The 12605-nt window shown below is 43.9% G+C and overlaps 1 long non-coding RNA gene across 1 annotated transcript in view; it reads right to left on the bottom strand.

Annotated features, from left to right (window-relative positions):
- LOC132401535 (uncharacterized) overlaps positions 1 to 12605 on the bottom strand; it is a 59980-nt gene extending 47375 nt beyond the window's left edge. Inside the window, exons 1-2 of the long non-coding RNA XR_009514602.1 lie at positions 12534 to 12605; positions 7660 to 7707 (exon numbers count right to left, since the gene is read on the bottom strand). This is a non-coding gene — a long non-coding RNA (uncharacterized LOC132401535). The remainder of the gene's footprint in view (positions 1 to 7659; positions 7708 to 12533) is intronic.

The following is a 12605-nucleotide window of genomic DNA, read 5'->3' as shown; positions in this document are numbered from 1 at the left end:
CAATAGATAGTCGACATTAAGGTGCTTGAGAGTAGATACAGAGGAAATGTCAGGGGTAAGATTCTTATGCAGAGAGTGGTGAGTGCGTGGAATGGGCTGTCAGCAATCATGGTGGAGGCAGATGCATTAGGGTCTTTTAAGAGACTTTTGGATAGTTAAATGGACCTTAAAAAATAGAGAGCTGGGTAACCCTAGAAGTTTCTAAGGTAGGGACATGGTAGGTATTGGCACCACTTCGTGGGCCGAAGGGCCTGTATTGAGATGTAGGTTTTCTATGTTTCTATTTCAAGCCGAGACCCTTTGTCAGGAGTGAGTAGGAATGGGGAAGATGCAAGAATAAAAAAGAGGGGGAGGAGGCGGAGGTTAGCTAGAAGGTGATAGGTGAAGCCATGTGGATGGGAAAGGTAAAAAGCTGGAGAAGAAGGAATCTCATAAGAGAGGAGAGTGGACCACAGGAAAAAGGAAAGGAGGAGGGGACTCTGGGGCAAGTAATAAGGATGTAAAATGTCAGAATACCATGTACCTGTCCAAATATCTTTGAAATATTGTTAATGTATTTGCCTCAACTATTTTCACTGGCCCCTCGTTCCACACACTGACCACCTTTTAAGTGGAAAAGTTGCCTCTTAGATTCTTATTATATTTCTGCTCTTTCACCTTAAACCTATATCTTCTTGTTCTTAATTCTACAACCCTAGGAAAAAGACTGTGCATATTCATGCCATCTATGCCCCTCAAGATTTAAAACACCTCTATAAGATCACCTCTCAGGAATAAAGTTCTACCCTGTCCAACTTCTCTCTTTTCCTCAGTCCTTCAGTTATCAATAATATCCATAGACCAGCAAAGGTTAAGAGGAGATACGATGGAGATGGTTAAAATCCATTTGTCCATCAGCTTCTAATGAAACCTTTTACAGCTAAACTTAAAACTATGTACGTACCATAGAGAGCATTCCAATTGGCTGCTGCATCACATTCTGCTTTGCAGGGGGCGTGGGGCTACTGCAAAGATAAGCTGCAGAGAGTTGTAAACTCAGTCAGCTCCATCATGGGCACTAGCCTCCACAGTATCCAAGACATCTTCAAGGAATAAAGCTTCAAAAGGCAGCATCCATCATTAAGGATCCCATCACCCAGGACACGCCCTCTTCTCATTGCTACCATCAGGAGATACAGAACCCGGAAGGCACACACTTATGATGCAGGAACAGCTTCTTCCCCTCTGCCATCTGATTTCAGAATGGAAGTTGAACACATTATATGGTTCAACTATTATAACGCAATAAAAAGGAAGGACATTAGCCTGGAGGATGTGGAATCGATATGGGTAGAACTGCATAACACTAAGGGGCAGAAAATTCTGGTGGGAGTTGTGTACAGGCCACCTAACAGTAGTAGTGAGGTTGGGGATGGCATTAAACAGGAAATTAGAAATGCGTGCTATAAAGGAACAGTAGTTATAGTGGGTGACTTCAATCTACATATAGATTGGGTGAACCAAATTGGCAAGGGTGCTAAGGAAGAGGATTTCTTGGAATGTATGCGGGATGGTTTTCTGAACCAACGTGTCGAGGAACTAACTAGAGAGCAGGCCATTCTAGATTGGGTATTGAGCAATGAGGAAGGGTTAGTTAGCAATCTTGTCGTGCGAGGCCCCTTGGGTAAGAGTGACCATAATATGGTGGAATTCTTCATTAAGATGGAGAGTGACATAGTTTATTCAGAAACAAAGGTTCTGAACTTAAAGAAGGGTAACTTTGAAGGTATGAGACGTGAATTAACTAAGGTAGACTGGCAAATAATACTTAAAGGGTTGACGGTGGATATGCAATGGCAAGCATTTAAAGATCGCATGGATGAACTACAACAGTTGTTCATCCCAATTTGGCAAAAGAATAAACCAAGGAAGGTAGTGCACCCGTGGCTGATAAGGGAAATTAGGGATAGTATCAAGTCCAAAGAAGAAACATATAAATTAGCAAAAAAAAGCGGCACACCTGAGGACTGGGAGAAATTCAGAGACCAGCAGAGGAGGACAAAGAACTTAATAAGGAAAAGGAAAAAAGATTATGAGAGAAAGCTGGCAGGGAACATAAAAACTGACTGTAAAAGCTTTTATAGATACTTGAAAAGAAAAAAAGACAGGTCAAGACAAATGTAGGTCTTTTACAGTCAGAAACAGGTGAATTGATCATAGGGAACAAAGTCATGGCAGATCAATTGAATAACTATTTTGGCTCTGTCTTCACTAAGGAGGACATAAATAATCTTCCGGAAATAGTAAGGGACCGAGGGTCTAGTGAGATGGAGGAACTGAGGGAAATACATGTTAGTAGGGAAGTGGTGTTAGGTAAATTGAAGGGATTAAAGACAGATAAATCCCCAGGGCCAGATGGTCTGCATCCCAGAGTGCTTAAGGAAGTAGCCCAAGAAATAGTGGATGCATTAGTGATAATTTTTCAAAACTCCTTAGATTCTGGATTAGTTCCTGAGGATTGGAGGGTGGCTAATGTAACCCCACTAAAAAGGAGGGAGAGAGAAACCAGGGAATTATAGACCAGTTAGTCTGACATCGGTGGTGGGGAAAATGTTAGAGTCGGTTATCAAAGCTGTGATAACAGCACATTTGGAAAGAGGTGAAATCATCGGACAAAGTCAGCATGGATTTGTGAAAGGAAAATCATGTCTGACGAATCTTATAGAATTTTTTGAAGATGTAACTAGTAGAGTGGATAGGGGAGAACCAGTGGATGTGGTATATTTAGATTTTCAAAAGGTTTTTGACAAGGCCCCACACAGGAGATTAGTGTGCAAACTTAAAGCACACGGTATTGGGGGTATGGTGTTGATGTGGATAGAGAATTGGTTGGCAGACAGGAAGCAAAAAGTGGGAGAAATGGGACTTTTTCAGAATGGCAGGCAGTGACTAATGGGGTACTGCAAGGCTCAGTGCTGGGACCCAGTTGTTTACAATATATATTAATGATTTAGATGAGGGAATTAAATGCAGCATCTCCAAGTTTGCAGATGACACGAAGCTGGGCGGCGGTGTTAGCTGTGAGGAGGATGCTTAGAGGATGCAGGGTGACTTGGATAGGTTAGGTGAGTGGGCAAATTCATGCTAGATGCAATTTAATGTGGATAAATGTGAGGTTATCCACTTTGGTTGCAAGAACAGGAAAACAGATTATTACCTGAATGGTGGCCGATTAGGAAAAGGGGAGATGCAACGAGACCTGGGTGTCATTGTACACCAGTCATTGAAGGTGGGCATGCAGGTACAGCAGGCGGTGAAAAAGGCAAATGGTATGTTGGCATTCATAGCAAAACGATTTGAGTACTGGAGCAAGGAGGTTCTACTGCAGTTGTAGAAGGCCTTGGTGAGACTGCACCTAGAATATTGTATGCAGTTTTGGTCCCCTAATCTGTGGAAAGACATTCTTGCCATAGAGGGAGTACAGAGAAGGTTCACAAGATTGATTCCTGGGATGGCAGGACGTTCAAATGAAGAAAGACTGGATCGACTAGGCTTATACTCACTGGAATATAGAAGATTGAGGGGGGAAGTTAGAAATGGCCCTTGTGGCTAAAGGGGTTATGGAAAGAAAGCAGGTACAGGGTTCTGAGTTGGATGATCAGCCATGATCATACTGAATGGCAGTGCAGGCTCGAAGGGCCAAATGGCCTACTCCTGCACCTATTTTCTATGTTTCTATGTATGTAAGGATTCACTGCTAATGTAATGGCTTCTTTGTAATGATCACTGCTGAGGTAACAGTTTCTCTGTAGCAGCAATGTTTGGGTTATGGCTGGAGATAACGGGACTGTGGTACGCATGTTAGCCAATCAGAGATTGTTGCTCCATCCTGTGAATCTGGAAGGAGATTTTTCGCAATCTTTGTCGAGGATAGATGAAGAGGGAAGGCACTTGTGGAGAGAGCTGGTAGACCACCGGACAGGGTGGACTGGGATCTGAGGGTCCAAAGGTGGACGGCACCCAAAGGAGATCGATGGTGGAAGTATGGCGAATGAGTGAGTCCCAACGTGCATTTCTGACTTTTCCTCAAATTGGGCTGTTTCTTATTTTCATTACTAACCCTATATTCAGATTAAGATTCATAAAGTTCAATCATTTAATTGTATATGGTGTACTGTTATTTTGCGTTGTGAGTTTGTAACTGGGCGCTACATCCACGCAAACACGATTTCTCAGTTTGGCGGGGCTAGAGGGCTGTTTTTCCTAGATGAACATGAGCTGGCCGAGCCCTGAGGGTAACACACACACACACACACACAGACACACACAGACACACAGACACACAGACACACACACACACACACACACACACACAGACACACACACACACAGACACAGACACACAGACACACAGACACACAGACACACACACGCACACACACACAGACACACACAGACACACAGACACACACACACACACACACACACACACACACACACACACAGACACACAGACACACAGACACACAGACACACACACACACACACACACACACACACACACACACACACACACACATATACATACATACACACTGTAATTCACAGTTTTGATCTCTATTATTATGTATTGCATTGTATTGCTGCCGCAAAGGCAACTGATTTCACGACATATGCCAGTGATATTAACCTGATTCTGATTCTGGTAATTTTACAAATCTATAAAACCTTGGTTAGGCCACACTTAGAATATTGCGATCATTTTGGGTTGGCTCTTTACAGGAAAGAGGTGACAGGTTTAGAAAGGGAGCAGAGGAGATTGACCAGGATGCTGCCTCGATAAGATATTAGGTCTCATGAGCATAGGTTGAACTAGCTCGGGTTCTTGGAGTAAAGGAGGATGTGCGGTGACTTGGTAGAGATATACAAGATGATAGGAGGGAAAGGTCAAGTGGAAAGCCAGACAGAAATAGCTAATACGAATTAGCATAATTTTAGGGTGCTTGGAGGAAAATTTAGGGGGGAAGTCAGAGGTAAATAATTTTAGAGCAAATACTGGAAACATGGAAACATTACCAGGGATGGATAGTAGAGGCAGATACAAAGGGGCAGTTAAGGAACTCATACATAGACACGTGGTGATAAAAAATGGAGGTCTATGTGGGAGGGAAGGGCTAGAATTAGTTTAGAGCAGGTTTAAAGGTTGGCACGACATCATGGGCTGAAGGGCCTGCACTGTGGTGTAATGTTCTGTGTTCTGGTTTTTTAACCAGCTTTAGGGCCTAAATCCTCAAACTCACCTCCCAAGATCACTATGGGGATGCCTTCACAGGAATGATGATAATGAAACAATCCACTGGATTCTGTTTTAAATACGTTGTTATTTTCTCTCATAACGGTACAACAGTACTGTCCCTCACAAAGAGCATCCACGTTGATTTTCCGTGGGTGGGGTGATCACGCTGAGAACCCATGAGACAGGGCTGAGAGCATTAGCAGATAAAACAGATACAGGACAAGAGGCTGCGCATGGAATGCAACTTGGACCAAATGCTGGAGGAACTCAGCACGTCAGACGGCGTCTATGGAGGGGGATGAACAGTCAACCTTTCGGCATGAAGCATCTCTGTTTCAAATTTCGACTGTTCACTTCCCTCCATAAAAGCTGCCTGACCTGCTGAGTTCCTCCAGCATTTTAAGACTATAATACCAAAAGACATAGCAGCCAAATTAGGCCATTCAGGTCATAAAATCTATTCCATCATGACTAATTTATTAACCCTTTCAATATCATTCACCTGCCTCTCCCTATTACCTTTGATACACTGACTAACCAAGAACCTACAAACCTTCCTCTGCTTTAAATATACCCAAAGACTTGGTTTCCACAGCTGTTCATGGCAATGAATTAGACAGGTTCACCACTCACGGGCTAAAGAAATTTCTCTTCACCTCTGTTCTTCTACTCTGAGACTGTCCCCTCTGGTTCTAGACTTTTCCACCGTAGGAAACATCCTCTTCACATCCACTCTGTTGAGAACTTTCAAAATTTGAAAGATTTCAATGAAATCGCCCCCCCATTCTTCTCAACAGTGAGTACAGGCCCAGAGCCAACAAATACTCCTTGTACTTTCATTCCAGAATTACTCTCATGTCTGTGGTCGGTGTTTGTGTGTGTTGTTCAAGATTTCCAGCATCTGCAGAATCTCTTTGCTTAAAGTGGACAAATACTTGAAGCAGTGCTGCATAGAGTGGGAGGAGAGAGTCTGAGACAATGGGATTAGCAGGGAACAGGCACGGAGAAAACATTTTATGTGGCCCATTGACATGCCATAATATTTAACGGAAGCACAAAAAATATCAGATTTTAATTAAGTCGTGTTGAATCATAAAATCCACCCGTAATCCCTGATCTAAAGCTTGTTGAAGCGATGTTACTCTGGGAGAGATCAGGCAGCTTAAAGTATTTCCACTTTAGAGCCTTCACAATGGCTCATGTGTCCAGTGTGTGGTAGGATCACACTGAGCATTGTCTGAAGGAACAAAAGCCAGAAAACATTCTTTTTAGGCACTCAAACAGTGAGAGATATTGATAAGAGAATTCATTGCCTTGGTAGTCGAGTCACGAGGCAGACGGGTGCAGATTTTTAAAGATAATAAACCAAACATAAAAGGGAGAAACGGTAGAAGACAGATTGAAAGAGCTTTAATTTAAAAGAAATAATATTACTAAAATATTAGTTTTATTTTTATTTAATTTGAATCTTATTTTAGTAAAATACAGCACAGAACAGGCCCTTCAAGCCACACTGCCCAGTAATCCTCCGATTTAACCCGAGCCTAATCACAGAACAACTTACAATGACCAATTAACCTACAAATCAGTATGTCTTTGTACTGTGGGAGGAAACCCGGGCAACCGGGGGAGAACGTACAAACTCCTTCCAGGCAGCGGGCCGGAGCTGAACCCTGGTCGCTGGTACTATACAGCGTTGTGCTGACCACTACAATACCGTGTCACCCCACACCTGAATGTTTAAAAGAGGATCAGACAGATACTTGAACACAAAGCCTATGGGACTGAGGCGATGGAGCAGGAAAAGTGGGACTGACCGGAAAGCCTTTTCAAAGGGTTGGGACAGGAATAATGTGCAGGAGGTAGAAGGTCAAAGGCCAAAGTGGGTGATTCCAGAGGTGGATGACCATGTTTCAAAACCTTTGGCTCAGCTTCTCTGGAAGTCAGCGGCAAGATGTCTATGAGTCTGCAAATTCTGATTATATTGATAAATACAATCAGTGGCCACTTTGTTAGGTACACCCATACACCTGCTCATAATGTAAATATCTAACCAGCCAATCAGGTGGCAGCAACTCAATACATAAAAACATGAAGACGTGGTCAAGTGGTTCACTTGTTGCTCAGCTCAAACATCAGATTGGAGACGGAATGTTGCTGACTGGGGAATGACTGTTAGTGCCAGATGGGGTAATATGATTATCTCAGAGAGTGCTGAATTGGTGGGAGTTTCATACACACCAGTCTCTACACTTTACAGAGAATGATTCAAAAGAACAAAAAAAGCATAAGAACATAAGAAAAAGAAGCAGGAGTAGGCCATCTGGTCGTCGAGCCTGCTCCACCATTCAGTAAGATGTGGCCATGGACACATCTCCACCTACCTGCCTTTTCTCCATAATCCTTAATTCCCCATCCACGGAGCAGCAGTTCTGTGGGTAAAAACACCTTGTTAATGAGAAAGGGCAGAATGGCCAGACTGATTCAAGCTGACAGGAAGGCGACAGTAACTCAAACAGCCACACGTTACAACCGTGGTGCACAGATGAGCATCTCTGAATGCACAACACGTCAAACCTTAAAATGACTGGGCTATAGCAGCAGAAGACCACAAACATACGCCAGTGGCCACCTTATCAGGGAGAGAAGATACCCAATAAATTAACCACTGAGCATACGTTATTAGTCTGGGCCAGGGACTGGAGACTGGTGGTCAGAAGCCTGGTAGTTTGAGAGTCCGAGATCAAGGACAGGATGCCCGGAGCGATTGGAGATTTGTCTGTGTGTGTGAGCGAGTGGGTGATTGTGAAAGGGACATGTTTTGCTGTTGTTGTTTGTGTTGTTCTGCTGAACACTGTGAGCAAGCTATGTTGGCACCAGAATGTATGGTGACACATATGGGCTGCCCTTGGGTGTGTTGGTTGTGGATTAAAATGATGTATGTTTCAACATACAGGTGACAAAATATCTGATTGCCTTCCACTAACTCCTGATATTCTTGGATTGGAAACCCCCCAGTCTGCTGAATTGGCTTGAGACTACTACGCTGTTTAATAACCTGAGCTCAAGTGCATGAGGACACTTATTGGCATTGGTTTATTATTGTCACATACTCCAAGATACAAGGGAAAGCTTGTCTTGCTTATTAATCATAAAGATCAGATCATTTCACAGTGCATTGAACTAGAATAAAGTAAAATAATAACACTGCACAATAAAGTGTAAACATTACCAAAAGTGTGCTGTGCAGGTAAAAGATAAAGTCCACCATCATACTGAGGTATGATTTGATCTTATTGTAAAAGAGGACCATTCAAGTGTCTGATAACAGTAGGATCACTGCAATCCATGACCCTGGTAATCTGTGCTTACAGTCTTTTGCACCTTCTGCCCAACGGGAGAAGGGAGAAGAGAGAAACGGAGAAGGTGGATGGGGTCTTTGACTATGCTGGCAACTGTACTGGTGAAGCGAGAAGTCTAGACAGCATCCACAGAATGAATGAATCGGCCTGTATCTTGTCTCATATCTAGTCTGTTAACAAGATAGAAGAAGAATGGATCCAGGATGCTGCCTGGGTTAAAGAGCATGTCTCATTGGTTGAGTGAGCTTGAGTTTTTCTCTTTGGAGCAAAGGAAAATGAGAGGTGACTTGACAGAGATATACGGGATGATGAGAGGTATAGATTGGGTGGACAACCAGAGACCTTTTCCACGGCCGAAATGGGTAACATGAGAGGGCATAATTTTAAGGTGATTGGAGGAAAATATAAAAGTGATGTCAAGTTACATTTATAGCATAAAGAATGGTGACTGCATGGAACACCTGTCAGGGGTGGTTGCAGAGACACATACATTAGGGCATTTAAGAAACTCTTAGATTGGCACATGGTTGATAGAAAAATGGAAGGCTATGTAGGAAGGAAGGTTTAAATTGACCTTGGAGTAGGTTAAAAGTTCGGCACAATATCATGGGGAGAAGGGTCTCTACTGTGAAGTACTGTTGTGTGTTCTATGTTCTAAAAGTGGCCCTATGAAGGAATTTCATCTGGAAAGGAGATAAAATATTTAAAAGTATTTTCCTCCCAGGTTTGTTAAGCCAAAATTAATCAGTTGCCTAAATTCTGATCTCACTCTAAAGCAGATGGTATTTATGCCAAAGATTTCCTTGTTGCCTTGCCATGCAGTGTGCAAACTTATATTAGTCATTTCAGTCTGTTAGTGCTCGCTGTGGTAGTGCTATCACTTGGCCTTTTAATTTCTTGATAAATGAGTTAACCTTAATTATAAAAGTCTTCATTTAATTGGTGAGGCCAAAGCAGATTTTAAGCAAAAGGCTTTAGCACTTTTCTATATGTAAATCCTAATTTATCATTAATCAGGGAAGACTTATCTACTTTAATCCTGTATATTAAACCTGGGCTTCTTCTTCTTGAGGTGTGTTTCATGTTATTTTACTGAAGTTAACCTGGTCTTGAGGCACATTAATTTAGTCTCTCTCTCTCTCTCTCTCTCTCTGGTCATTCTCTCTCTCCCCAGTGCCCAGTTGTCTTTTCACGTATAATTATACCGGAGTACCTCTCCCCGGAATCTGGGCACATTTACTGGCTCTCTCTGACATTCATTCAAGAGGAAGTCCTTTTTGGAAAGACCGTGACATTTGAAGGTTGCACTGAGAGAATCATGGGACCCTGCTGAGCCACTTAGAGGTGCATAAAATGATGAGAGACATTGATCGTGTGGATAGTCAGAGGCTTTTTCCCAGGGCTGAAATGGCTGCCACAAGAGGGCACAGGTTTAAGGTGCTTGGGGGTAGGTACAGAGGAGATGTCAGGGGTAAGTTTTGTATGCAGGGAGTGGTGAGTGCGTGGAATGGGTTGCCGGCAACAGTCCATAGTTGGGAGCTTAACATCCAAGGATACACTTTGTATTGAAAGGACAGGCAGGTAGGCAGAGGGGTTAAAAAATAATGGTGAAATATTAGTGAAGGAGGTGGTGGGGCTGTGATTTGTGTAATTTCGAGAAATCAATGTTCATGCCATCAGGTCAGAAGCTACCTAAACAGAATACAAGGTGTTGTTCCTCTAACCTGAATGTGGCCTCATCACAACAGTAGAGAAAGCCATGGACTGACATGACATGTTGGTCTGGGAATGGGAAGTGGAATTAAAATGGGTGGCCACTGAGAGATCCTGCTTTTTCTTGTGGACGGAACATAAGTACTTGGTGAAGTGGTGTCCTAATCTACATCAGGTCTCACCGAACCACTGTGCAGGCCACACCGGGAGCACTGGACACAGTGTAGACCTCAACAGACTGGCAGGTGAAGCATCGCCTCACCAGAAGGACTGCTGGGGGCCCTGAATGATAGTGAGGGAGGAGGTGTAGGGGCAGGTGTGGCATTTGTTCCACTTGCAAGGATAAGTGCCGGGAGGGAGATCAGTGGGGAGGGACGAATGGACAACGGAGTCACATAGGGAGGGATATCTGCGGAAAGCAGGAAATGGGGTGTAGGGAAAGATGTGCTTGGTAGTGGGATCCTGCTGGAGATGGCGGAAGTTATGGAGAATCATATGCTAGATGTGGAAGCTGATGGGGCAATAGGTGAGGACAAGAGGAACCCTATCCCTGGAGGGGTGGCAGGACGATGAGGTGAGGGCCGTCATGTGCAGATTGGAAGAGATGTGGTTGAGGTCAGCGTTGATGGTGGAGGAAGGAAAGCCCCTTTCTTTGAAGAAGGAGGAAATCTCATTACTCCTGGAATAAGAAAACCTCATCCTCAGAGCAGCTGTGTTACAGATGGAGGAATTGAGAGAAGGGGATGGCATTTTTACAAGTAACAGGGTGGGACGAGGTATAGTCCAGGTAGCTGTGAGAGTCCATGTGTTTATAATAGACATCAGTAGATAATTTATCTCCAGAGATAGAGACAGACAGATTGAGAAACGGGAGGGAGGTGTTGGAATGACTAAGTAAATTTGAGGGCAGTGTGGAAGTTGGAAACAAAGTTGATGAAGACAACGAGTTCTGCATGGGTGTAGGAAGAAGCACCAATGCAGTCGTCGATGTAGCGTAGGGAAAGCGGGAGAGTGGCACCAGTGTAGACTTGGATCAAAGACTGTTTCATGTAGCCAACAGAAATGCAGACATAGCTGGGACTTATGTGAGTGCTCATGGGTATAACTTTTGTTTGAAGTAAAGGAGAAATATTGAGAGTGAGGACAAGTTCCGCTAGACAGAGGAGAGTGGTGGTGGAAGGGAACTGGTTGGGATTGGTGTCCAGAAAGAAACAAAGAGCTTTGAGGCCCTCCTGGTTGGGGATGGAAGTGTGTAGGGACTGGACACCCAGAGTGAAAATAGGTTGATTGGGGCCAGTGAACTTGAAATCATTGAGAAGGTCAAGAGCATGTGAAGTTTCACGGATGTAGATAGGAAGGGACTGAACCAGAGGGGATAAAACTGAGTCAAGGTGTGCAGATATAAGTTCAGTTGGGCAGGAACAAGCAGAAACAATGGGTCTACCTGGACAGTCAGGTTTGTGGATCTTGAGTAGGAGGTTTAAATGGGATGTGAGTGGTGAAGGGACTACCAGGTTGGTGCCAGTGCCAGAATTCATAAGGCCATTGATGGTGTCTTGTGTAAGGCAATGGTCTGCTGCTCCTTGGTGGGGTCCTTTTCAAGAGATAAGTAAGTGGAAGTGTCTGACTGTTGTTGCCTGGCCTCAGCAAGGTAGAGGTCAGTCTGCCAAACTACTACAGCACCCACTTACCTGCAGGTTAGGATTAGGCGGAGGGAGTGGCTAGCAGTGTGTTTGGAAGGAGTGAAGTTTGAATTGGATGGAGGAGTGGTGCAGTTGGGGCAGTTGATGTCTTGTTGGCAGTGAGCAATGTAAAGATCCAGAGCAGGCAGAAGAGCATCAGTCTGGGAAGCCTCCAACCTAATGGCACAAACATTGATTTCTCGAACTTCCAGTAATGTCCCCCCGCCCCGTCTCTTTCACCATTCCACATTTCCCATTCCCATTTCTCTCTCTCTCTCTCTCTCCCCTTAATCCTTACTTGTCTGTCACTTCCCTCTGGTGCTTCTCCTGCTACCCTTTCTTCAATGGCCTTCTGTACTTTCCTGTCAGATTCCCCCTTCTCCAGCCCTTGATCTTTTTCACCAATTGACTTCCCAGCTCTTTTCTTCATCCCTCCCCCATCCTGGTTTCACCTATCTCTTTGTATTTCTTCCTCCCCTCCCTCCGCCTTCTTACACTGACCTCTCATCTTTTCTTTCCAGTGCTGATGAAAGCCCTCAGCCTGAAACGTTGACTGTACTCTTTTCCACAGAT

The sequence above is a fragment of the Hypanus sabinus genome, chromosome 11 (assembly GCF_030144855.1).
Source record: "Hypanus sabinus isolate sHypSab1 chromosome 11, sHypSab1.hap1, whole genome shotgun sequence".
In the NCBI taxonomy this organism is placed as follows: Eukaryota; Metazoa; Chordata; class Chondrichthyes; order Myliobatiformes; family Dasyatidae; genus Hypanus; species Hypanus sabinus.
The sequence above is the reverse complement of the archived record's forward strand: the minus strand, read 5'-3'. Positions and strand labels throughout refer to the sequence as shown.